General features: G+C 45.7%; 1 long non-coding RNA gene across 1 annotated transcript; it reads left to right on the plus strand.

Moving 5' to 3' along the window:
* The first annotated feature begins 8076 nt into the window (after positions 1 to 8076).
* LOC125555709 lies at positions 8077 to 11459 on the plus strand. The gene is made up of 2 exons (XR_007304821.1): positions 8077 to 8676; positions 11371 to 11459. It is a non-coding gene; the product is annotated as an uncharacterized LOC125555709 (long non-coding RNA).
* Positions 11460 to 27744: the final 16285 nt, after the last annotated feature.

Below are 27744 nucleotides of genomic sequence, written 5' to 3' on the forward strand. Positions count from 1 at the left end.
GATAAAGTAATTGGAAACGAGTAGCAAGTAATAAAAGTAAATAAGGTGCATCAAGATGGCCCAATCCTTTTTGTAGCAAAGGACAAGCCTGGAGTAACTCTTATAAGAAGGAAAGCGCTCCCGAGGACACATGGGAATTATCGTCAAGCTAGGTTTCATCACGTTCATATGGTTCGCGTTCGGTACTTTGATAATTTGATATGTGGGTGGACCGGTGCTTGGGCACTGTCCTTACTTGGACAAGCATCCCACTTATGATTAACCCCTATTGCAAGCATCTGCAACTACAACCGAAGTATTAAGGTAAACCTAACCATAGCATGAAACATATGGATCCAAATCAGCCCCTTACGAAGCAACGCATAAACTAGGGTTCAAGCTTCTGTCACTCTAGCAACCCATCCTCTACTTATTACTTCCCAATTACTCCCTCTAGGCCCAAACAATGGTGAAGTGTCATGTAGTCGACGTTCACATGACACCACTAGAGGGATGACAACATACATCTCATCAAAATATCGAACGAATACCAAATTCATCTGACTACTAATAGCAAGACTTCTCCCATGTCCTCAGGAACAAACGTAACTACTCACAAAGCATATTAATGTTCATAATCAGAGGGTTATTAATATGCATATTGGATCTGAACATATGATCTTCCACCAAGTAAACCAACTAGCATCAACTACAATGAGTAATCAACACTACTAGCAACCCACAGGTACCAATCTGAGGTTTGGATACAAAGATTGGATACAAGAGATGAACTAGGGTTTGAGATGAGATGGTGCTGGTGAAGATATCGATGGAGATTGACCCCCTCCCGATGAGAGGATCATTGGTGATGACGATGGTGATGATTTCCCCCTCCCGGAGGGAAGTTTCCCCGGCAGAACAGCTATGTCGGAGCCCTAGATTGGTTCCGCCAAGGTTCTGCCTCGTGGCGGCAGAGTTTCGTCTCGTAAGCTTGCTTATGATTTTTTCTCGGACGAAAGACCTCATATAGTAGAATATGGGCATCTGAGGGCCACCAGGGGGCCCACGAGGCAGGGGGGCGCGTACCCACCCTCGTGGCTGGTGGGTGGCCCCCTCTGGTACTTCTTGCGCTCAGTATTTTTTATATATTCTGGAAATAACTTCTGTGAAGTTTCAGGATTTTTGGAGCTGTGCAGAATAGGTCTCTAATATTTGCTCCTTTTCCAGCCCAGAATCCCAGCTGCCGGCATTCTCCCTCTTCATGTAAACCTTGTAAAATAAGAGAGAATAGGCATAAGTATTATGACATAATGTGTAATAACAACCCATAATGCAATAAATATCGATATAAAAGCATGATGCAAAATGGACGTATCATGGAGCATGGTATAGTTGGTACTCCTGGATCTCAAGTTTCTTTGGTATTCCACCCTTAAAAGTATAATTAGCAAGCATGGTGGAAATTTCATCTTCCGGTATCTTTCTTTTATTAGTAACAATTTCCTTCATATATTTAGCATAAGGATTCATTTTAAGCATATCAGTCAAACGCATACGCAAAAAGATAGGTCTAATCATTTCAGCAAAGCGCTCAAAATCCTCATCATCCTTTTTCTTGGATGGTTTAGGAGGAAAAGGCATGGGTTTCTGAACCCATGGTTCTCTTTCTTTACCGTGCTTCCTAGCAACAAAGTCTCTCTTATCATAACGTTGATTCTTTGATTGTGGGTTATCAAGATCAACAGTAGGTTCAATTTCTACATCATTACTATTGCTAGGTTGAGCATCAACATGAACATCATCACTAGGTTCATGTTCATTACCAGATTGTGTTTCAGCATCAAAGATAGAAATATCATTGGGATTCTCAGGTGTGTCAATAACAGGTTCACTAGAAGGATGCAAAGTCCTAACATTTTTATTTTTCTTCCTCTTAGAAGGACTAGGTGCATCAACGTTTTTTCTTTGAGAATCGTGCTCAATTCTCTTAGGGTGGCCCTCAGGATACAAAGGTTCCTGAGTCACTTTACCTCCTCTAGTTGCAACTCTAACAGCAAAGTCATTATTCTTACTATTCAATTCATTGAGCAAATCATTCTGAGCTTTAAGTACTTGTTCTACTTCAGTGGTAACCATAGAAACATGTTTACTAATAAGTTTAAGTTCACCTTTAACACTAGCCATATAATCACTCAAGTGTTCAATCATATAAGCATTATGTTTCAGTTGTCTACCAACATAAGCATTGAAGTTTTCTTGTTTAACAATAAAATTATCAAACTCATCTAAGCATTGGCTGGCAGACTTATAACAAGGAATATTGCCTTCATTAAATCTATAGAGAGAATTTACCTTTACTACCTGTGTCGTTATCAAGATCATGTATTTCTTCAACAGGAGGCAAATTAAGACCATGTATTTCTTTAATAGGTGGTAAATTCTTAACATCTTCAGCTTTAATACCTTTTTCTTTCATAGATTTCTTTGCCTCTTGCATATCTTCAGGACTGAGAAATAGAATACCCCTTTTCTTCTAAGTTGGCTTAGGAGTTGGTTCAGGAAGTGTCAAATTATTTTCATTGGTCAACATATTATTCAATAGAATTTCAGCTTGATCAACAGTTCTGTCCCTGAAAACACAACCAGCACAACTATCCAGGTAATCTCTGGAAGCATCGGTTAGTCCATTATAAAAGATATCAAGTATTTTCATTTTTCTTGAGAGGATGATCAATCAAAGCATTAAGTAATTGGAGAATCCTCCCCCAAGCTTGTGGGAGACTCTCTTCTTCAATTTGCACAAAATTATATATTTCCCTTAAAGCGGCTTGTTTCTTATGAGCGGGGAAATATTTAGCAGAGAAGTAGTAAATCATATCCCGGGACTACGCACACAACCAGGATCAAGAGAATTAAACCATATCTTAGCATCACCCTTTAATGAGAACAGAAATAAATTAAGGATATAATAGTAGCGAGTTTTCTCATCATTCGTGAACAGGGTAGCTATATCATTTAATTTAGTAAGATGTGCCACAACAGTTTCAGATTCATAGCCATAGAAAGGATCAGATTCAACCAAAGTAATTATATCAAGATCAATAGAGAAATCATAATCCTTATCAGTAATAAATTGTAGGATCTAGAAGTAGACGTGTCTAGAGGGGGGTGATTAGACACTTAGTGCTAAAGTTGCAATTTTTAAGCTTTTTCGGTTTAAGTGGAGTTTAGGCACAATTTCAACACACACAATACATATCAAGCAAGCATGCAAAGAGTATATGAGTAGCGGAATGTAAAGCATGCAACTTGCAAGAATGTAAAGAGAAGGGCTTGGAGAATTCAAACGCAATTGAAGACACGGATGTTTTTCCCGTGGTTCGGATAGGTGGTGCTATCCTACATCCACGTTGATGGAGACTTCAACCCACGAAGGGTAACGGTTGCGCGAGTCCACAAAGGGCTCCACCCAAGGGCAAAGGTTGCGCGAGTCCACACAGGGCTCCACCCACGAAGGGTCCACGAAGAAGCAACCACCCACAAAGGGTCCACGAAGAAGCAACCTTGTCTATCCCACCATGGCCAACGCCCACACAGGACTTGCCTCACTAGCGGTAGATCTTCACGAAGTAGGCGATCTCCTTGCCCTTACAAACTCCTTGGTTCAACTCCACAATCTTGTCGGAGGCTCCCAAGTGACACCTAGCCAATCTAGGAGACACCACTCTCCAAGAAGTAACAAATGGTGTGTAGGTAATGAACTCCTTGCTCTTGTGCTTCAAATGATAGTCTCCCCAACACTCAACTCTCTCTCATAGGATTTGGATTTGGTGGAAAGAAGATTTGAGTGGAAAGCAACTTGGGAAGGCTAGAGATCAAGATTCATATGGTAGGAATGGAATGTCTTGGTCTCAACACATGAGTAGGTGGTTCTCTCTCAGAACATATGAGTTGGAATGATGTGTGTGTTCTGATGGCTCTCTCATCGAATGAGAAGAAGGTGGAGGGGTATATATAGCCTCCACACAAAATCCAACCATTACACAGTTTTCCAATCTTGGTGGGACCGAATCAATAAACTCGGTCGGACCGAAAATGTAAACCTAGTGACCGTTAGTGATTTTCGGTGGGACTGACATGCAACTCGGTGGGACCGATATGGTTAGGGTTTGGGCATAACGTAATCTCGGTGAGACCGATTACACAAACTCGGTGAGACCGAGTTTGGTAATTAGCTAACCAGAGAGTTGGTCAGGCAAACTCGGTGGGACCGATTTGCTCTTTCGGTGAGACCGAGTGGAACTCGGTGAGACCGAAAAGTTACAAAGGGGAAACACTGAGTTTACATTGCAATCTCGGTGGGACCGATTCGCTCTTTCGGTGGGACCGAAAAGTTACGAAAGGGAAACAGAGAGTTTGCAACCCCATCTCGGTGAGACCGAGATCCTTATCGGTAGAACCGAATTGCTAGGGTTTGGCAGTGGCTAATGACAAGTGAAACTCGGTGGCGCCGGATAGGAAGAATCGGTAGGACCGAGTTTGGCTTAGGGTTTAGGTCATATGTGGATATGGGAAAGTAGTTGAGGGTTTTGGAGCATATCACTAAGCACATGAAGCAAGAGGCTCATTAAGCAACACCTCATCCCTCCTTAATAGTATTGGCTTTTCCTAAAGACTCAGTGTGATCTTGGATCATTAAATATAAAATGAAGAGTCTTGAGCTTTTGAGCTTGAGCCAATCCTTTGTCCTTAGCATCTTGAAGGAGTTCCCACAACCTTTAGTCCATGCCACTCCATTGTTGAACTTATCTGAAATATGCTAGATAGAGATGTTAGTCCAACAAGAGATATGTTGTCATCAATTATCAAAACCACCTAGGGAGCACTTGTGCTTTCATAAAGATAGGTGAAATAGCATAAGCAGGATCATATTTCATTCTAGCATTCAGAGATTTTTCTTTAAGCTTAGCTAATAGTTTCTTAAGATCACTTCTATAATTGTAGGCAAGAAAGTCTCTAGCAGTTTCTTCATCCATAACATAACCCTCAGGAACAATAGGCAATTCATATCTAGGGGGAGAATCTTCGTCATCACTTTCATCAATATTATCAGTTTCAATAATTTCATTCTCTCTTGCCCTAGCAAGTTGTTCATCAAGAAATTCACCAAGTGGCACAATAGTATCAACAATAGAAGTAGTTTCATCATAAGTATCATGCAAAGCAGAAGTGGCATCATCAATAACATGCGACATATCAGAATTAATAGCAGAAGCAGGTTTAGGTGTCGTTTCTTATGAGTTTAATAATCCTTCAAGTCATTCCTAGCCCGATCGGCTATATCATTATCGTGCTAAATTTTAATTGTGCTACCTGGTCCAGGTTCTCGGCGCATAATTTTTGACAATGAGCTAATCTTACATCGAACTTCCTCGTCATATCATTTCTCCTTGAACATCAAACTTGATTTCGAGTTTATGTCGTACCCTTGGTTCCCATAACTTTTCGCTTTATCATCATTTGACTTGATGGCATCGCCGATCGATTACATCTTCATGAAATATCTTGACAAATGTGTCATGATCATCATCAGCATTCTGAGCTCTTCCAGGATGTCAATTGAGTTCATGATGAAAAATACCATCCTTGCCCTCGATGATCTGTGTTATCATCGACAACTGTATTGACTTCCCTCCAACACAAACTTGTTCGTGTTTTGTGTTATACCTTGAGATCCTTGCTATCCAGCAATTATTCTTCTTTACCTTGGAGTATTAGCATCTTTTATGTCAAGGATATTGTGAGAATTGCTCCACCTCTTGAGAATTCTTGATATAGTAATACTTCTCGCCATCTCCCTTCGTTTTCTGATCCCCGTGTTGTTTCTAACCTGAATACCGATAATTGAACTATGATGCGTGAATTCAAAACTTCTAGCAATCCTATTGCTTTGGAGTTAATGGTCGATAGTTAATTCTTAGACTATTGGTTATCGAATCAACATTCTAACATTGATCATGCTACCTAAGCCCTTATTTTGGGTGCACTTTTACCGATGTTTAACTGTGTATGTTTTCCTCGATCATACCTCGTTATATCAGTTGATATGACAAGTGTTACCTCCTTGTTCACATAATTATGGAAATCCGTCTTTGGTTAATCTCGATGAATTGTTGCTGACTCCATCAACCACATCCTCATTTTCTCCTTGTTTAATGATGAACTTTTGTTTTGTAACTTGCTTCTATAGTTCATTTCCCGAGAATCTTATAATGTCATCTTGTCAATTTGTGTTGCACCTTTTCTTCTCAGGCATCCTAAGTCTGAGGTATCCCAACACCAATTAGATCCCTCAATCAGATATGCTGGTGGGAACATATTTCCAAGAGTAATAACAATGGTCTTTATATGACCTGGTAAGGTGATATCGTGCCTAGCACACCTGGCCGGAGGACCTATTGTTACCGTTTCCTTTTTAGCAAGGCTATCCTTTCTTCCATGAGGAAATTGTAAGACTTATTCTACAAGTCGTTCCTGATGGATCCTTTGTGTTTCCAAAGTCTGATCTTTACCCAGTGACCATGTCAGTGCTATCTCGAAGCATGTCTGTGGTACTCCAATTTTCAACAAGAACATTTGAAGCCCAATGCTAAATGTTTCATGCTCAATTATCCAAACACCGTTGTATGGGTAATGTCATGAAATTTCTCTCCCCTTACCTAAAGAGTTTTCTACATTATATCATGTCATGGATATCATGCTCTGTTTGTCCTTGGGAAGGATATACCCTTGAAATATGTGTTTAAACACATTTTCCTTTCCATTGTTCTGTTGGATCTGATAATCATAATTTCCTTTCCGTTGTTTTGTTTAACCTTCCTTGTGATCTATATGATATAAGTAGTAATATTTCCCTGCTTATGTAAACACCTCGGTTGTACAACTATGTCAGTAAGACCCTGTTAATATTGTTGATAACATTCCGGTAACCACCGATGGACGAGAACTTTACCTATTGGTCCGCTTCGTTCAATGAGCAGGAAAATGATTCTCTTTGTCCCTCGCCCTTGGTACCGGCATTATTGCCAACATAACTGGCAGGCTATCCTCTGACATGCCTTGCTATCATGACCGTGCAAAATGTCAGCGCCCCTTATCTACTTTTGGCCCACATGGTGGGCCCATAACCCACAGTTCCACATGATCGAAACCTGACTCTCCTATACACCCATGTTCCCAAAGTCAATACTCACGCTTGGCTTCGTGTGTAATTCACGAGCCACCTTCCTAGTGATATATTCTGGTATCAGACGCAATACTTATTCTCGTTCTTCTGAACCCCTTTCATAGTCTGTTTCAGGCATCGAACAATTGCCTGCCTGCTCGAAACTTTCCATGATACCTCCTTACTTTGCTCTCGATATTTTCTTAAATTTCAATTTGAGAGATAGTTTAGTCACCTTCCCCGATGTTATCGACCAGGTAGTCGACCTCACAGAGGCCCGTTCTCCCGGAATACCCACCCTTTATTCTTTCGTAAGTACGATGGAGTTCCCGAAGAAAGGATGTCGACTTCATCATGATGACCTGAAGCAGAGAATTGAAGACATCAATGGAAGTGATCAACTTCTTCGAGAGGAGCATGCCAAGACCGAGAAGATCCGTTATAATATCATAACCAGACATTTCCCCCTTACTCTACCTCTTAAATCTCGGGACGAGATTTCTTGTAGTGGAGGAAGAATTGTGATGCCCGGATAATTAAGCTATAGCGAACCTCTGCTAATGATGCCACGTCACTCGGTTACTATTGTTAATCTCGTGTTAGTTCAAACCCGATTCAAATTCTAATTTAAAATAAAGTCAAATTATTATTTCTTCAAATAGTAAAACAAAAATGTTCGTTGTGTTGAAAATATTAAATAGAAATTTTGATGAATTAACCAACCTCATTTGAATTATTAAAATGCCCTTAACAAATTAATATGTGGTCCAACAACACATAGCTTGGCCATTTTGAATTCTAAAAATAATTATCCTTTTCCAAATATTCTACAAACTTGTTTGTGGCTCAACAATATTGTCGTCAATTTTTGTGCGAAGTTTCACCTTCGACTAAATTCATTTGGTCACTCAATTAAAATGAAGAGTAGTAAAGAAATAAAGAAAACCAGAAAAGACTAGCTAAGGGAAAATAGAAAAGAGGAGGACCTACTCTACTGGAAGATTTATCCCATCTAGCACCATAGCAGACCCAGCCCACACAGGCCTCCTTCTGCCTCCAGCTACAGGAGAGAGAGGTCGTGGCGTCATCCATGGCGCCTTGGCCATGGATGGCCTCCACGTCGCCCTCCCCACGACCTATATGGATGTCGACCGAAACCCTAGAGCACTCCCTTCCTTTCCCCCCTCAATCCCCCTGCGCCCCCTACATCTACTGCTCGGATTTGAGCTCGGAAGATCCGCGGTGACCGCTGCCTCTCCGTTGATTGATGCATCCACAGGCCCCTCCGGCATGCGAGGGCACGTCCTGGAGGTCCGTCCCGGTCGACAGCGTCCGTTCCGGCCGTTGGAGCAAGCAGGGGAGCCGCGTAGAAGGCGTCATCGTCTTCTTCTTCGTCCGGCCATCTCAACCCTCCGTCACCAGCGCCTCTCCGGTCCACCTCAGCCTTACTCAAGCACCTCTTCTGGCTCGCGGTGAGCTCCTCTCCCGTTTCCCCTGTTTTCCCGATTCGATTCATCGCCTTAGATGCCGCCGCGCAACGCCGCGCCTGCCATGGCCGAAACCCCGCCGTAGCCGCCCCAGGCTCGCCCCACGCGCGCTCGCTGCACCCGTGGTCGTGCTCCCCGTAGCTCTGGCCGTCCCAGGCCGCGCCCTCGTGCGTGTGTCCGCTCGGGCTGTGCCCCTACTGCTGTTGCGCTGGTAATTGCTGCAGCTTGTGACTGCCGCTGCTATTTGCTGCTCTACTTGGCTGCAGCTCGGTGCTGTTGCCGCCTGCTATTGCTCCTTGCCGCCACCCGTGCCCACCTCCACAGCCGCCGTGCCCGGCCGCAGCCGCCAGCGTCCACCTTAAGCCCGAGCGCTGGCCATGCCATTCTCGCCCAAGCTCCCCGCGCTCGCGTCCGCTGGTTCCTGTCGCGCCCGTGCTGGTGCGCTGCTGCTGCTGCTCATTGTACTGCTGTTGTTTATGTCGCTGCTGTTGCTCATGCTATTGCCGATGATTCTACTGCTGCCTAGTGTCGTTGTTGCTTTCTACTGCCGCTGTTGTGACCGGCCATGGTCTAGTTAGTAGCTAGTTTAGGAATAGTTAGTGCTTAGGTTAATAGATTGTCTAATAAGGTGTAGTCTATGACGTGTGGTCTCGCTGAATTAGATTAAAGAAATATCATGTAGGAAATTATTAAAACACAAACATGTGGGTCCCCTGTTAGTTAAACTATTTTAAATAAAATCTGTTAAGTAGTAGTCAATGACAAGTGGTCCCTGGCCAGTTTGGCTAGTCAACTGGTCCACAATTGACTGTTGACTAAGCAATCAACTGGGCCCATTGTCAGCCAAACAAGTACATCTCTGAGTACACTCTCTGTGTACCCATAGCAATTAAGGTTAATATATTTTTGAATTAAAATTAAATCCAGAAAAATTAGAAAATCATTTAACACTTTGAAAATTTAAAAAATAATTTGTAACTCGGATGAAAATACTTTGTACATGAAAGTTGCTCAGAATTTCGAGACGAATCCGGATACGCAGCCCGTTCGTCCGCCACACGTCCATAGCATAGCGAACACACAATTTTCCCCCTCCGGTTCGTCTGTCTGAAAACGCGAAACACCGGGGATGCTTTCCCGGTTGTTTTCCCCTTTCGCCGGTATCACCTCCTATTGCGTTAGGGCACACCTAGCACCGTTACTTGTCATGTCATACATCGATATGCATGTGTTTGCATTGTATTCATTGTTTATTCCCCCTCTTCTCTCCGATAGACTAATAGACTAACGTCGCTGCTAGTGCCCCAATCGACTACGGTGTTGACGACCCCTCTCTCTTGCCAGAGCAACCAGGCAAGCCCCCCCCCCCTTGATCACCAGATATCGCCTACTCTTCTCTATACTGCTTGCATTAGAGTAGTGTAGCATGTTACTGCTTTCCGTTAATCCTATTCTGATGCATAGGCTGTCATTGTTGCTATAGTTGTTGATACCTTACCTGCAATCCTAAATGCTTAGTATAGGTTGCTAGTTTATCATCAGTGGCCCTACATTCTTGTCAGTCCGCCATGCTATACTATCGGGTCGTGATCACTCGGGAGGTGATCATAAGTATATACTTATACATAATATATGATACTTGTGGTGACAAAAGACGGGTCGGCTCGAGGAGTACCCGCGAGTGATTCACGGATTGGGGGCTGAAAGGACCTTTGTCCCGACGGCCCTCTGGGTGGATCTTTGTGGCGGAGCGACAGGGCAGGTTGAGACAACCTAGGAGAGAGGTGGGCCTGCCCTGGTCGGCGTTCGCGGTGACTTCAAGATAACACGCTTAACGAGATCTTGGTATTTGATCTGAGTCTGGCTATTGGCCTATACGCACTAACCAACTACGCGGGAATAGTTATGGGCACTCGACGTCATGGTATCTGCCGAAGACTTCGTGACGTCAGCGACTGAGCGGCGCACGCCGCGTTGGACCGCGTAACGTAACTTCCTTTGTAATGGAGGTTGCTAGGTCTGCTCACCGGCCGCGTACGCAACGTGCAGGTGTGCAATGGGCGATGGGCCCAGACCCCTGCGCGCATAGGATTTAGACCGGCGTGCTGACCTCTCTGTTGTGCCTAGGTAGGGCTGCAACGTGTTGATCTTCCGAGGCCGGGCATGACCTAGACAAGTGTGTCCGGACAAAGGGGATCAAGCATTTTGGGAAATGTGGTGCACCCCTGCAGGGAAGTTAAACTATTCGAATAGCCGTGATCTTCGGTAACAGGATGACTTGGAGTTGTACCTTGACCTTATAACAACTAGAACCGGATACTTAATAAAACACACCCTTTCAAGTGCCAGATACAACCCGGTGATCACTCTCTAACAGGGCAACGAGGAGAGGATCGCCGGGTAGGAATATGCTATGTGATGCTACTTGGTGGACTTACCTTCTACTCTCTTCTACATGCTGCAAGATGGAGGAGGCCAGAAGCGTAGTCTTCGACAGGACTAGCTATCCCCCTCTTATTCCGGCATTCTGCAGTTCAGTCCACATATGATACCCCTTTTCCATTTGATACCAATGCATACATATGTAGTGTAGCTCCTTGCTTGCGAGTACTTTGGATGAGTACTCACGGTTGCTTTGCTCTCCCTTTTCCCCTTCCTATACCCGATTGCTGCGACCAGGCGATGGAGTCCAAGAGCCAGACGACATCGCTGACGATGACTCCTACTACTCTGGAGGTGCCTACTACTACATGCAGCCCGCTGACGACGACCAGGTGTAGTTTAGGTGGATCCCAAGCAGGAGGCCTGCGCCTCTTTCGATCTGTATCCCAGTTTGTGCTAGCCTTTTTAAGGCAAACTTTTTAAACTTATGTCTGTACTCAGATATTGTTGCTTCCGCTGACTCGTCTATGATCGAGCTCTTGTAGTCGAGCCCTCGAGGCCCCTGGCTTGTAATATGATGCTTGTATGAATTATTTTAATTGTAGAGTTGTGTTGTGATATCTTCCCGTGAGTCCCTGATCTTAATCGTACACGTTTGCGTGTATGATTAGTGTACGATCAAATCGGGGGCATCACAGACACTCTGTTTGTCTATGTATTCACACATGTACTAAGTTTCCGGTTAATACAATTCTAGCATGAATAATAAACATTCATCATGATATAAGGAAATATAAATAACAACTTTATTATTGCCTCTAGGGCATATTTCCTTCAGTCTCCCACTTGCATTAGAGTCAATAATCTAGATTACATAGTAATGATTCTAACACCCATGGAGTCTTGGTGCTGATCATGTTTTTCTCGTGAGAGAGGCTTAGTCGACGTGTCTGCAACATTCAGATCTATAAGTATCTTACAAATCTCTATGTCTCCCTCCTGACTTGATCGCGGAAGAAATTGAAGCGTCTCTTGATGTGCTTGGTTCTCTTGTGAAATCTGGATTCCTTTGCCCTGGCAATTGCAGCAATATTGTCACAAAAGATTTTCATTGGACCCGATGCACTAGGTATTACACCTAGATTGGATATGAACTCCTTCATCCAAACTCCTTCATTTGCTGCTTCTGAAGCAGCTATGTACTCCGCTTCACACGTATATCCCGCCATGACGCTCTGCTTAGAACTGCACCAACTGACAGCTCCACCATCCAATAAAAATACGTATCCGGTTTGTGACTTAGAGTCATCCGGATCAGTGTCAAAGCTTGCATCGACGTAACCGTTTACGATGATGTCTTTGTCACCTCCATAAACGAGAAACATATACTTAGTCCTTTTCAGGTATTTCAGGATGTTCTTGACCGCTGTACAGTGATCCACTCCTGGATTACTTTGGTACCTCCCTGCTAAACTAATAGCAAGGCACACATCAGGTCTGGTACACAACATTGCATACATGATAGAACCTATGGCTGAGGCATAGGGAATGACTTTCATTTTCTCTATATCTTCTGCAGTGGTCGGGCATTGAGTCCGACTCAACTTCACACCTTGTAACACAGGCAAGAACCCTTTCTTTGACTGATCCATTTTGAACTTCTTCAAAACTTTATCAAGGTATGTGCTTTTTGAAAGTCCAATTAAGCGTCTCGATCTATCTCTATAGATCTTGATGCCCAATATATAAGCAGCTTCACCGAGGTCTTTTATTGAAAAATTCTTATTCAAGTGTCCTTTTTTGCTATTCAGAAATTTAGTATCATTTCCGATCAACAATATGTCATCCACATATAATATCAGAAATGCTACGGAGCTCCCACTCACTTTCTTGCAAATACAGGCTTCTCCAAAAGTCTGTATAAAACCATATGCTCTGATCACACTATCAAAACATATATTCCAACTCCGAGAGGCTTGCACCAGTCCATAAATGGACCGCTAGAGCTTGCACACTTTGTTAGCACCTTTTGGATCGACAAAACCTTCTGGTTGCATCATATACAACTCTTCTTTGAGATATCCATTAAGGAATGCAGTTTTGACATCCATTTGCCAAATTTGATAATCATAAAATGGGCAATTGCTAACATGATTCGGACAGACTTAAGCATCACTACGGGTGAGAAGGTCTCATCATAGTCAACTCCTTGAACTCATCGAAAACCTTTCGCAACAAGTCGAGCTTTGTAGATAGTAATATTACCGCCAACGCCAGTCTTCTTCTTGAAGATCCATTTATTCTCTATGGCTTGCTGATCATCAGGCAAGTCAACCAAAGTCCACAGTTTGTTCTCATACATGGATCCCATCTCAGATTTCATGGCCTCAAGCCATTTTGCGGAATCTGGGCTCATCATCGCTTCCTCATAGTTCGTAGGTTCGTCATGGTCAAGTAACATGACCTCCAGAATAGGATTACCGTACCACTCTGGTGCGGATGTTACTCTGGTTGACCTACGAGGTTCGGTAGTAACTTGATCAGAAGTTTCATGATCATCATCATTAGCTTCCTCACTAATTGGTGTAGGAATCGCTGGAACTGATTTTTGTGATGAACTACTTTCCAATAAGGGAGCAAGTACAATTACCTCATCAAGTTCTACTTTCCTCCCACTCACTTCTTTCGAGAGAAACTCCTTCTCTAGAAAGGGTCCTGTCGGTGTCAAAACCGGCGGATCTCGGGTAGGGGGTCCCGAACTGTGCGTCTAAGGTGGATGGTAACAGGAGGCAGGGGAAACGATGTTTTACCCAGGTTCGGGCCCTCTTGATGGAGGTAAAACCCTACGTCCTGCTTGATTTATTCTTGATGATATGAGTATTACAAGAGTTGATCTACCACGAGATCGGAGAGGCTAAACCCTAGAAGCTAGCCTATGGTATGATTGTATGTTATTGTGTCCTACAGACTAAAACCCTCCGGTTTATATAGACACCGGACAGGGCTAGGGTTACACAAGGTCGGTTACAAGGGAGAAGATATACATATCCGTATTGCCTAAGCTTGCCTTCCACGCCAAGTAGAGTCCCATCCGGACACGAGACAAATTCTTCAATCTTTTATCTTCATAGTCCAACAGTCCGGCCAAAGGATATAGTCCGGCTGTCCGGAGACCCCTAATCCCGGACTCCCTCAGTAGCCCCCGAACCAGGCTTCAATGACGATGAGTCCGGCACGCAGTGTTGTCTTCGGCATTGCAAGGCGGGTTCCTCCTCCGAACATATCACGGAAGAGTTTGAATACCAGGACAGTGTCTGACCCTGCAAAATAAATTCCACATACCACCGTAGAGAGAATAATATTTCCACAAATCTTAATCTACTGACATGCTTTGGCAACATGACGTCAGGCCATAGCTCGGTGATTATTCGAATCGTTTTTCTTCAACCAGCTCCACACATAACACGAGGCGGTTTCTTGACACGTCTTGTCAAAGCAGAGATCGTGTTCCCCTAATTACGTGATCCTCATCAATACGGTCGTGGGTAACCCAACCGTGCCTAGGACTCCTAGATTCTAGGCAAGTCCCAAACGACCACTAGGAGGATGCTTGATATTCACCCTCTTTATAAAGGGACAAGGCTTTTACTTTTTCCCCTCTCGTGCTCAATCGAATCCTTCTCCCGCCTCGAGTTCTAACACCCAAAGCTCAGGTCAGGTGCTTCGGACCTTCAATCATGTCCGGATCCAGCCTTCAAGGCCGGTGGATGCCCTCCTCCGTTACGGAAGAGGATATCAAGAAGTTGAGGGAGGCCAGATACCTGACCGCCGAGGTTTCGCATCAGCTGCCTGCCCGAGGGCAGGTCGTCCCTACTCCCGAACCCAACGAGAACGTTGTGTTCATCTCCCACTTCCTCCGAGGCCTAGGCCTCACCCTGGATCCCTTTGTTAGGGGTTTGATGTTCTATTACGGGCTAGATTTCCACGATCTAGCCCCGGACTCCTTTCTCCACATCTCGGCATTTATTGTCGTGTGTGAGGGCTTCCTCCGCATTACCCCTCACTTCGGCCTGTGGCTCAAGACCTTTGACGTGAAGCCGAAGATGGTCGAGGGGCAGTATGCAGCGTGCGGAGTCGCATTAATAAGCAAGATAGCAGGAGCTCCGTGGCCAAAAGGTTCCTTTCTAGAGGTGTCCGGATTATGGCAACGGGAGTGGTTTTACATCACAGCTCCCAGAAGTGCCAAGTGGGTGGCTGCCCCTGCTTTCCGCTCGGGCCCTCCACCACAACTGATGTCATGGATTAGCAAAGGACTGAGCTGGGGTCCAGCCAAGGACGTGCCTATACTGCAGAGCCGCATTCAAGATCTCTTTGAAGGAGATTTCAGTCTGGTTACGGTGGTGCAAGTCATGCTAGTTCGACGAATCTAGCCATGCAAACGCCGGCCCCTCCGCATGTGGGAGTTCAACCCAGAAGGGCCGCGCACTATTCAGAATTTCCTCGACCTGACGCATGAGGAGATGTACAAATCATTCTTCGGACCCCAAATAGAGTGTCCGGATACTACCGAGGACGTGGGCCCGAGCAACAACCATACCGCCGACCAAGTAAGTAATCCTCTAGCCGAACACACCGTCTTTCATTTACCATGACGTCATTCTGAGAAATCGCTCTTTGACCAGGACTGGCTAACAAAGGCGAAGATGATTCGGTGTTCGGCCCCCCTTCCTGAGGTTTGGAGAATCCAGTACTGGAAAAGATGCTCGAGCTAGCACCTTGCCTGGAGCCTTGAAGGAAGATAAGGGGGGGGGGAATAATGAGGTCAAAAGCGGGTCCCCATCGCTACCAATTCCAACCGAGGGAATGAGCGCCTCCGTGAAGGAGGATAACCAAGGGGAAGAATCTGACCTTCTCTCGCTTCAGGGAAGGAAGAGGACTGCCTCTGAAGATCCAGAAACCAAGGCTTCCAAACGGGAGAAGAAGTCTCCACCAGAGGGTCCTGCCTCGGAGGGTGCTTTTGCCGCACAAAGTCCGCGCGAGGATCAGCCCTCCAACGAGCTGTAAGTAATCAAAAAGTACTTTAATAGTGGAGATATACTACCTTACCTCTGGGGAAAATAACTGAAGCGTTTATCTTGCAGTTCGGATCTTAGCCCTTCTCAGCAGAGCTCGTCTTCGGGGGATCTTCTTCCAGAGATGATGGAGAGCGAAACGCCTCCCCCGGACTCCCCCGCTCAAGAAGCGGGCGACCTTGAAGTGTTGTCACGGAGGGCCTCTCCGGATCTGATGAGGCCAGAAGATAATCCTATAGTCACCCGAAATCCCCAGCGTCTGTCTCTTGAAGAGAGCAAACAAAAGAGTCCGGCACTGTCTGGTATGCGGTCGGACGTACTGAGGGAGCTATTGGAGCGAGCGGCCATCTCAGAAGAACACCGTACGTTGATGGGTACGGTGATGGAAAGAATTTCGTCCACCGAAAGCGGATTGCATGAAGCTTTTATGAGTCTACTGATGGGCTTTGAGGTACGTGAAATGATATATTTATGATAGTATCACACATTTTTAGGTGTGCCCTATGTAGATAGTAGCCCCTGAGACTCTGGTTGTCTCCGAGAATGGCGGCGAACAGAGGATCGTAGTCCCAGGTAATAACCATACCTCTTTATGTGCAGGTGATGGGAGCTCCGGTGGCTGGCCGGATTAATGAGTTTGCCGAACTAAAGCGGCAACTTGATGCGGCAGATGCCGACATCGAGCTTGTTAACAAGCGGCTTGACGAGGCACAGGGTAAGTAATGTTTTTCCGGCCAATGTCACATGGTAAGAGCAGCGTGATGCCAGTATCTTTAATATGTTGTGACTGCAGATGGAGCTGCCGCCCTGGAGACCCTTCGGGCGGAACTTGCCCGAGCCACCGAACAAACAAGGATTAGTAATGCGGACGCTTTAAAGGCGGCCGAAGAGTTAAGAGCCGAGAAGGCCACGCATTGCGAGAGCAAAGAAAATATGGCCAAGATGGTTGTAAAGTTAAAAGACACTGCCGACCATTGCCGGTTCCTTGAAGAAGAAAACCGAGCGAAGGCGATGGACCTTGAAAAAGCCGCGATGGCGGCCAAAGACACCCGCTCTGCCATGAGGGCAAAGAAGGAAGAGCTGCGTGAAGCTGGTGATATTGTGGCTGGGAAGCCCTTTTTGCTGCGTAGGAAGTTCGGAGATCCGCGGTATGCCCCTCTGGATCGGCTGTGGAGTTCGACAGACACATATATGGACTTGGCGGCAAGCGCTGTCGATGCGGCCGAATACTTCCGAGATCAAACAGATCGTGAAGTGGACAAGCTGTTCTGGTCGCAATTTAACGTTCCAGAGCATCTGCTTCCCTTGACTGATCAGCTAGCCGAATGGGCCGAACTCAATAGATTGTCCGGACTTGCCATGAGGTCCGTCGTAGATCATCTGTGGCCGGAAAAACCGAAGCCGAACAACTATTTCAGCTTAGTGCAGCAGTTCCTTGGAGCGGTGCCGTGCATCAATGCGATGAAGAGGTCGGGGTGTATAGAAGGCTCGCGGATGGCCCTTTCCCATGTCAAAGCATACTGGGCAGAGATGGATGCTACCACTATTGCGGCGCAGGGTTCGGCCATAGGCCGAGTGGCTGCCGAGCACTATTTCGAAGAAGTTCTCGAGGGTGCTCGTTTGATAGAGGCCCAGTGCTCGAAGAATATTATGTTTGAGTGACATGTATTCCCATTGTAAACACAATGTTTTTATGAAATTTATTAAGGCTGTATTTATACTTTTGCCTGGAAGTAATATGATGCCTCCTGTGCGGCCGTTTATGTATATATGTATATAACCTGAAAGATTGCAGTCGTCGGCTTCAGCCCCCACGCATGTAATGCGGGGGTGTTCGCAGAAGACCCGTGTTCACACTTAATCCAACGTCTTGGTCCTAATAAGGAGGTGATAGTGCAGCGAACGAGGCAACCGGACTATAATGCTTTAACACTTTCACTTAGCCATAGGAGTTTGACGGTGGGGCTACTATATAGCCCCTGGTGGCTCCGCACTCTCCCGAATTCGGGGTGCGTACATGCCTGGCCGGGAAACGGCCCTTCGTTAAGGCGGAGGAATTTTAACATTCCGATAGGTCATTGAGTGGTTGACCAGTCTCACGCTATATCATGACAGTCAGTTTTCGGCTTTCTCTACTGAGGTACTCGTCCGGATGACCCAGGGCACAATCGCAGTAGTTCTCCTGGTGCCGCCTTAGCGGATAGAGCGGAACGTAAGGCAACAAAACACAGGAGCCGGGAAAACCCAACATTTGACCAAAGACATGATTCGGAGCTGATGCATATAAGGCCAAACTCGCGACGCCGAACACTCCCTAAGGTATTCGGTCTTTATGGTATAAACCGGGCCTAAACAGTGCCCTTTGTAAGAAGCCCCTGGTGTCCAGGTACGTGCATTATTATGACATGGCCACATGCCAAGACACCAGCATCCTTCTCAATAGTACTGAGAATCCAAGGGATGTGTATCAACAAGAGACAATAAGAAAGGTTTACGCAGGGTCTTAATCTAAAAAGAATCCTTGGAACGGGTCCCTGCTGCATGTCTGCGCCTGTGTCTCCGTTGTGCCGTATCCTGGACGGGTGTAGCACGATGGTCATCTGTAAAAAATAAGAACTTAAGTGAAAAGTTATCGTGCAAAAAGGTAGGTTTAAAGAAACCATGTATAATTCAAGATGAGTAAAAATTGCCCCTTGTCTGCGCGCGTTGAGCCCCTTTTATTTGTAATAGTGGTGTGGCCATCAAACCTGTATGAATTACATATACTCGTCTAACCGTGTCCGTAGTCTTGACGACCTGTCGAATGCTTTAGTTGGTGAGGCCGTTTTAGTGTGCGGCTGCCGAGGCAGCCACACTCTCTTCGGCGTGCAGGGATCGCTCAATATTTCCATTTACTGTAATGATGCCACGTGGACCGGGCATCTTAAGCGTGAGGGAAGCGTAATGCGGTATTGCATTAAAGCGAGCGAAAGCTTCGCGTCCAAGTAGTGCTTGATAGCCACTTTGGAACAGAGCAATGTGGAAGGTTAAATTTTCTCTACGGAAGTTATCGGGGAAGCCGAATATAACCTCTAGTAGCAGGGAGTCCTTGCAATGAGCCCCTGGTCCTGGCTTTACTCCTTTAAAGGTTGTATTGCTGTGGCAAATTTTCGTTGGGTCTATCCCCATTTTGCGGATTGTGCCCTGATATATCAGGTTTAGACTGCTGCACCGTCCATCAGGACTCGTGTGAAATGGTATCCGTCAATTATTGGGTCTAATACCAGGGCAGGCCATCCAGCATGCCAGATACTTGCTGAGTAATCCCGATGGTCGAAAGTGATCGATTGAGACGACCAGTGGCAGGACTCCGCGGTGATAGGCCCTTGGGCATATTTCTCTGGGAGTGCCGCTTTGTTTCTCCCCTTGATCGCGTGTAACACGTTTACTATTTTGACTTTTGGTGGAAATTTCTTTTGTTCCCCAGTGTCTTGCTTGAGAGGCTCATCCTCGTCTTCGCTTGGTGTATCCTCCCCCTTGTGTACCGCGTTCAGCTTGCCGGACTGTTTGAAGACCCAACATTCTCTGTGGGTATGATTAGCGGGTTTACCAGGGGTGCTATGGATCTGACATATTTGGTCCAGAATTTTTTCAGGCTGGATAGTTCATCTCTGGCGCCTTTAGGGGGCGGCTTTTGCTGACCTGGCCGAGAGCTTCTGAATTCGTCGTTTACTGTCGTGCTCTTCAGGCTGTCTTCTTTATTCCGGCACTTATTATTTTTGCTGCGTCGTGATTTCCCATTTCCATCTCTAACTTCGGATGTACTTGGGTCTCTGGTGCTGCATCTGGCTAGCCAGCTGTCCTCACCCACGCAAAAGCAGGTCATGAGGCTTGTTAATGCTGCCATTGTTCTCGGCTTTTCTTGGCCGAGGTGTCTGGCAAGCCATTCGTCGCGGACTCCGTGCTTAAAAGCTGCCAAGGCTTCGGCGTCTGGACAGTCGACTATTTGGTTCTTTTTAGTAAGAAACCTGTTCCAAAGCTTTCGGGCTGACTCTCCGGGCTGTTGAGTTATATGACTCAAATCGTCTACGTCCGGAGGTCGGACATAAGTCCCTTGAAAATTTGCCCGGAAAGCGTCTTCAAGCTCTTCCCAGCTTCCAATGGAGCTTTCGGGGAGACTTTTAAGCCAGTGCCGAGCTGACCCTTTGAGTTTGAGGGGTAAATACTTGATGGCGTGGAGATCATCTCCTCGAGCCATATGGATATGAAGGATATAGTCCTCAATCCAGACCCCAGGGTCTGTTGTTCCGTCGTATGCCTCTATGTTTACGGGTTTGAATCCCTCTGGAAATTCATGGTCCAGCACCTCATCGGTGAAACATAGGGGGTGTGCGGCACCCCTGTATCTGGGTGTACCGCGTTGTTCGGATGTTTATTGTGTTGCATCGTATGCTGGAGCGCGCTTGCGTGGTCCATAGATGGATCTGGTTGCGCCGTCCTTTTGATGCGAGCCCTCGCGTGGATCGCGTATTGGCTTATGTGCGGCGTTGTTTGCCGCTCTATGTTGGCCATGAGGTCGTCTATCCGGCCAGATGGCCGTTTTATTTTTTGGTTGCAGGGGATCTAAGGCCTCCTCATCGAATTCAGGTAGCAACTTCCGCTTCGGGTAGCTATTGGTGTGGTGATTACCGCCATACTTCGCTGCTGAGTTGAGTACTTTACTCCATCTGATTCGGAGTGTGTCTTGCACAACCTTGAGCCTTTGCTTCTGCTTTTTTAGACTACTCGCGGTGGCAACAAGCCTTTGACGGGCGTTATGTTGCTCCGGGTGTTTGTCTGGTGTGATGTCATCCGGACTATTATCTTTGACAGAGTCGGGTTGTTCGGTTTGATTATCCGTGTTGTCGTGGTCCGGCGATGGTTCACCCTGCTCTAACGCTGGGTCTATATGATCGTTGTTTTTGTCGAGGCGTGATTTGGAGCGGCGCTTACGCCGCCGCTTTGACTGCTTCTCGAGGGGACAACCCTTCGTTGCGTCCTTCCGTTCCTCGTCGTCGTCGTCTTTTGGTGTGTCCACCATGTATACGTCATGTGATGAAGTGGGCTTCCAGTGCCCTATGGGTAGTGGTTCCTGTTCGTCTCCTGCATCGTCGTCCATACCGTCGATGTCTTCGGAGTCGGAGTCGAGCATGTCGGTTAAGTCATCGACAGTGGCTACTAAGTGGGTGGTGGGTGGGCGGCAAATTTCTTCGTCATCCACATCCCAATCCTGCCGGACATAGTTCGGCCAGGACTCTCCTGACAAGGAGAGAGACTTTAATGAGTTCATTGTGTCGCCGAAGGGCGAGTGCTGAAAGATATCCGCGGAGGTAAACTCCATGATCGACGCCCAACCGGATTCGATAGGAACGGGCGTAGGCGGTTCGGAGTCCGTGGCCGGAGAAGTATCCGACAGTTTAACAACACGACTCTTGTGAAGGGTAAGATCGATATTCGGCTCGATCGCCGTTGGGGATGCGGCCTCTGTGGCGGGGTCTATCCACCCGTCCATGGGAGGCGCAACTGGATCTGAATTAAGGGTCAGAGCGGCTGCCGGTGCGATCTCCCAGACGCTGTCTGATGGTAGAGCTAAATCGTACTCATCGTGACCGCGTGACGCACAAGGCAGAGGCTCGAATCCGTCGAAGATCAAGTCTCCGCGGATATCGGCCGTGTAGTTTAAGCTTCCAAACCTGACCTGGTGGCCAGGGGCGTAACTTTCGATCTGCTCCAGATGGCCAAGCGAGTTGGCCCGTAGTGCGAAGCCGCCGAACACAAAGATCTGTCTGGGGAGAAAAGTCTCACCCTGGACTGCATCACTATCGATGATCGTAGGAGCCATCAAGCCTAACGGCGACGACACAGAGGAACTCTCAATGAAAGCACCAATGTCGGTGTCGAAACCGGCGGATCTCGGGTAGGGGGTCCCGAACTATGCGTCTAAGGCGGATGGTAACAGGAGGCAGGGGAAACGATGTTTTACCCAGGTTTGGGCCCTCTTGATGGAGGTAAAACCCTACGTCCTGCTTGATTTATTCTTGATGATATGAGTATTACAAGAGTTGATCTACCACGAGATTGGAGAGGCTAAACCCTAGAAGCTAGCCTATGGTATGATTGTATGTTATCGTGTCCTACGGACTAAAACCCTCCGGAGAGGGCTAGGGTTACACAAGGTTAGTTACAAGGGAGAAGATATACATATCCGTATTGCCTAAGCTTGCCTTCCATGCCAAGTAGTCCAACAGTCCTGCCAAAGGATATAGTCCGGCTGTCCGGAGACCCCTAATCCCGGACTCCCTCAGGTCCATTCTTAGCAACAAATATCTTGCCTTCGGATCTGTGATAGAAGGTGTACCCAACAATCTCTTTTGGGTATCCTATGAAGACACATTTCTCCGATTTGGGTTCGAGCTTATTAGGTTGATGCTTTTTCACATAAGCATCGCAGCCCCAAACTTTAAGAAATGACAACTTGGGTTTCTTGCCAAACCACAGTTCATATGGTGTCATCTCAACGGATTTTGATGGTGCCCTATTTAACGTGAATGCAGCCGTCTCTAAAGCTTAACTCCAAAATGATAGCGGTAAATTAGTAAGAGACATCATAGATCGCACCATATCGAATAAAGTGCGGTTACGACGTTCGGACACACCATTACGTTGTGGTATTCCACATGGCGTGAGTTGCGAAACTATTCCGCATTGTTTCAAATGAAGACCAAACTCACAACTCAAATATTCACCTCCACAATCAGATCGTAGAAACTTAATTTTCTTGTTACGATGATTTTCCACTTCACTCTGAAATTCTTTGAACTTTTCAAATGTTTAAGACTTATGTTTCATTAAGTAGATATACCCATATCTGCTCAAATCATCTATGAAGGTTAGAAAATAACGATACCCGTCGCGAGCATCAACACTCATTGGACCGCATACATCAGTATGTATTATTTCCAATAAGTCTGTTGCTCGCTCCATTGTTCCGGAGAACGGAGTCTTAGTCATCTTGCCCATGAGGCATGGTTCACAAGCATCATGTGATTCATAATCAAGTGATTCCAAAAGCCCATCAACATGGAGTTTCTTCATGCGCTTTACACCAATATGACCTAAACGGCAGTGCCACAAATAAGTTCCACTATCATTATTAAACTTATATCTTTTGGCTTCAATACTATGAATATGTGTATCACTACTATCGAGATTCAATAAAAATAGACCACTCATTAAGGGTGCATGACCATAAAAGATATTACTCATATAAATAGAACAACCATTATTCTCTGATTTAAACGAATAACCGTCTCACATCAAACAAGATCCAGATATAATGTTCATGCTTAACGCTGGCACCAAATAACAATTATTCTGGTCTAAAACTAATCTCGAAGGTAGATGTAGAAGTAGCATGCCGACCGCGATCACATCGACTTTGGAACCATTTCCCACGCGCATCGTCACCTCATGCTTAGCCAATCTTCGCTTAATCCGTAGCCCCTATTTTGAGTTGCAAATATGAGCAATAGAACCAGTATCAAATACCCAGGCGCTACTGCAAGCATTAGTAAGGTACACATCAATAACATGTATATCAAATATACCTTTCACTTTGCCATCCTTCTTATCCACCAAATACTTGCGGTAGTTCCGCTTCCAGTGACCAGTCCCTTTGCAGTAGAAGCACTCAGTCTCAAGCTTAGGTCCAGACTTAGGCTTCTTCACTTGAGCAGCAACTTGTTTGCCGTTCTTCTTGAAGTTCCCCTTCTTCCCTTGGCCCCTCTTCTTGAAACTAGTGGTCTTGTTGAACATCAACACTTGATTCTCCTTCTTGATTTCTACCTTCACAGCCTTTAGCATTGCGAAGAGATCAAGAATTGTCTTATCCATCCCTTGCATATTATAGTTCATCACGAAGCTTTTGTAGCTTGGTGGCAGTGATTGAAGAACTCTGTCAATGACACTCGCACCAGGAAGATTAACTCCCAGTTGAGTCAAGTGGTTGTGGTACCCAGCCATTCTGAGTATATGTTCACTGACATAACTATTCTCCTCCATCTTGCAACTATAGAACTTATTGGAGACTTCATATCTCTCAATTCGGGAATTTGCTTGAAATATTAACTTCAACTCCTGGAACATCTCATATGCTCCATGACGTTCAAAACATCGTTGAAGTCCCGATTCTAAGCCGTAAAGCATGGCACACTGAACTATCGAGTAGTCATCAGCTTTGCTCTGCCAAACATTCACAACATCTGGTGTTGCTCCTGCAACGGGCTTTGCACTTGGAGGTGCTTCCAGGACATAATTCTTCTGTCCAGCAACCAGGATAATACTCAATTACGGACCCAGTCCGTGTAGTTGCTACCATCATCTTTCAACTTAGCTTTCTCTAGGAACGCATTAAAATTCAAAGGAACAGTAGCATGGGCCATTTATCTACAACAACATAGACATGCAAAATACTATCAGGTACTAAGTTCATGATAAATTAAAGTTCAATTAATCATATTACTTAAGAACTCCCACTTAGATAGACATCCCTCTAATCATCTAAGTGATCACGTGATCCATATCAACTAAACCATGTCCGATCATCACGTGAGATGGAGTAGTTTTCAATGGTGAACATCACTATGTTGATCATATCTACTATATGATTCATGCTCGACCTTTCGGTCTCAGTGTTCCGAGGCCATATCTGCATATGCTAGGCTCGTAAAGTTTAACCCGAGTATTCTGCGTGTGCAAAACTGGCTTTCACCATTGCATGTGAACGTAGAGCTTATCACACCCGATCATCACGTGGTGTCTCGGCACGACGAACTATAGCAACGGTGCATACTCAGGGAGGACACTTATACCTTGAAATTTAGTGAGATACCATCTTATAATGCTACCGCCGTACTAAGGAAAATAAGATGCATAAAGGATAAACATCACATGCAATCAAAAAAAGTGATATGATATGGCCATCATCATCTTGTGCCTTTGATCTCCATCTCCAAAGCACCGTCATGATCACCATCGTCACCGGCTTGACACCTTGATCTCCATCGTAGCATCGTTGTCGTCTCGCCAACTATTGCTTCTACGACTATCGCTACCGCTTAGTGATAAAGTAAAGCAATTACATGGCGTTTGCATTTCATACAATAAAGCGACAACCATATGGCTCCTGCCAATTGCCGATAACTGTTACAAAACATGATCATCTCATACAACAATTTATATATCGCCACGTCTTGACCATATCACATCACAGCAAGCCCTACAAAAACAAGTTAGACGTCCTCTAATTTTTTGTTGCAAGTTTTACGTGGCTGCTACGGGCTTCTAGCAAGAACCGTTCTTACCTACACATCCAAACCACAACGATTTTTCGGCAAGTGTGCTGTTTTAACCTTAAACAAGGACCGGGCATAGTCAAACTTGATTCAACTAAAGTTGGAAAACAGACACCCACTAGCCACCTGTGTGTGAAGCACGTCGGTAGAACCAGTCTCATGAACGCGGTCATGCAATGTCGGTCTGGGCCGCTTCATCCAACAATACCGCCGAATCAAAGAAAGACATGCTGGTAAGCAGTATGACTATTATCGCCCAAAGTTCATTGTGTTCTACTCGTGCATATAACATCTACGCATAGACCTGGCTCTGATACCACTGTTGGGGAATGCTGTATTTCAAAAAATTTACCTACGATCACGCAAGATCTATCTAGGAGATGCATAGCAACGAGAGGGGAGAGTGTGTCTACTTACCCTCGTAGACCTAAAGCGGAAGCGTTTAGTAACGCGGTTGATGTATTCGAACGTCTTCGCAATCCTACAGATCCAAGTACCGAACGCACAGCACCTCCGCAATCAGCACATGTTCAGCTCGATGACGTCCCTCGAACTCTTGATCTAGTTCAGGCCGAGGGAGAGTTCCGTCAGAATGCAGCGTGGTGACGGTGATGATGAAGTTACCGACGCAGGGCTTCGCCTAAGCACTACAATGATATGATCGAGGTGTGTAACTATGGATGGGGGCACCGCACATGGCTAAAAAATCAACTTGTGTGTCTATGGGGTGCCCCTGGCCACGCATATAAAGGAGGGGAAGGAAGAGGTGGCCGGCCCTAAGGGGGTGCGCCAGGTGTGGGGAATCCTACTAGGACTCCCAAGTCCAATTAGGATTCCCCTCCTCTTTCCTATTCCTAGTAGGAGAAGTAGGGAAAGAGAAGGAGGAGAGAAGAAAAGGGGGCCGGCCCCCCCAAACGTAACCCAATTTGGATTGGGCTTGGGGGGTGATGTCTACTACAAAACCTTCTTCTTGTAGACGTTGTTGGGCCTCCAAGTGCAGAGGTTTGTAGGACAGTAGCAAATTTCCCTCAAGTGGATGACCTAAGGTTTATCAATCTGTGGGAGGCATAGGATGAAGATGGTCTCTCTCAAGCAACCCTGCAACCAAATAACAAAGAGTCTCTTGTGTCCCCAACACACCCAATACAATGGTAAATTGTATAGGTGCACTAGTTCGGCGAAGAGATGGTGATACAAGTGCAATATGGATGGTAGATATAGGTTTTTGTAATCTGAAAATATAAAAACAGCAAAGTAACTAATGATAAAAGTGAGCGTAAACAGTATTGCAATGCGTTGAAACAAGGCCTATGGTTCATACATTCACTAGTACAAGTTCCCTCAACAATAATAACATAATTGGATCATATAACTATCCCTCAACATGCAACAGAGAGTCACTCCAGAGTCACTAATAGCGGAGAACAAACAAAGAGATTATGGTGGGGTACGAAACCACCTCAAAGTTATTCTTTCCAATCAACCCGTTGGGCTATTCCTATAAGTGTCACAAACAGCCCTAGAGTTCATACTAGAATAACACCTTAAGACACAAATCAACCAAAACCCTAATGTCACCTAGATACTCCAATGTCACCGCAAGTATCCGTGGGTATGATTATACGATATGCATCACACAATCTCAGATTCATCTATTCAACCAACAGATAGAACCTCAAAGAGTGCCCCAAAGATTCTACCAGAGAGTCAAGACGAAAACGTGTGCCAACCCCTATGCATAGGTTCATGGGCGGAACCCGCAAGTTGATCACCAAAACATACATCAAGTGGATCAATAGAATACCCCACTGTCACCACGGGTATCCCACACAAGACATACATCAAGTGTTCTCAAATCCTTAAAGACTCAATCCGATAAGATAACTTCAAAGGGAAAACTCAATCCATTACAAGAGAGTACAGGGGGGAGAAAACATTATAAGATCCAACTATAATAGCAAAGCTCGCGATACATCAAGATCGTACCACCTCAAGAACACGAGAGAGAGAGAGAGATCAAACACATAACTACTTGTACATACCCTCAGCCCCGAGGGAGAACTACTCCCTCCTCGTCATGGAGAGCACCGGGATGATGAAGATGGCCACCGGAGTGGGATTCCCCCTCCGGCAGGGTGCCGGAACGGGTCTAGATTGGCTTTCGGTGGCTACAGAGGCTTCTGGCGGCGGAACTCCCGATCTATTGTGCTCCCCGAAGTTTTTAGGGT

This window comes from Triticum urartu, chromosome 5 (assembly GCF_003073215.2).
Source record: "Triticum urartu cultivar G1812 chromosome 5, Tu2.1, whole genome shotgun sequence".
In the NCBI taxonomy this organism is placed as follows: Eukaryota; Viridiplantae; Streptophyta; class Magnoliopsida; order Poales; family Poaceae; genus Triticum; species Triticum urartu.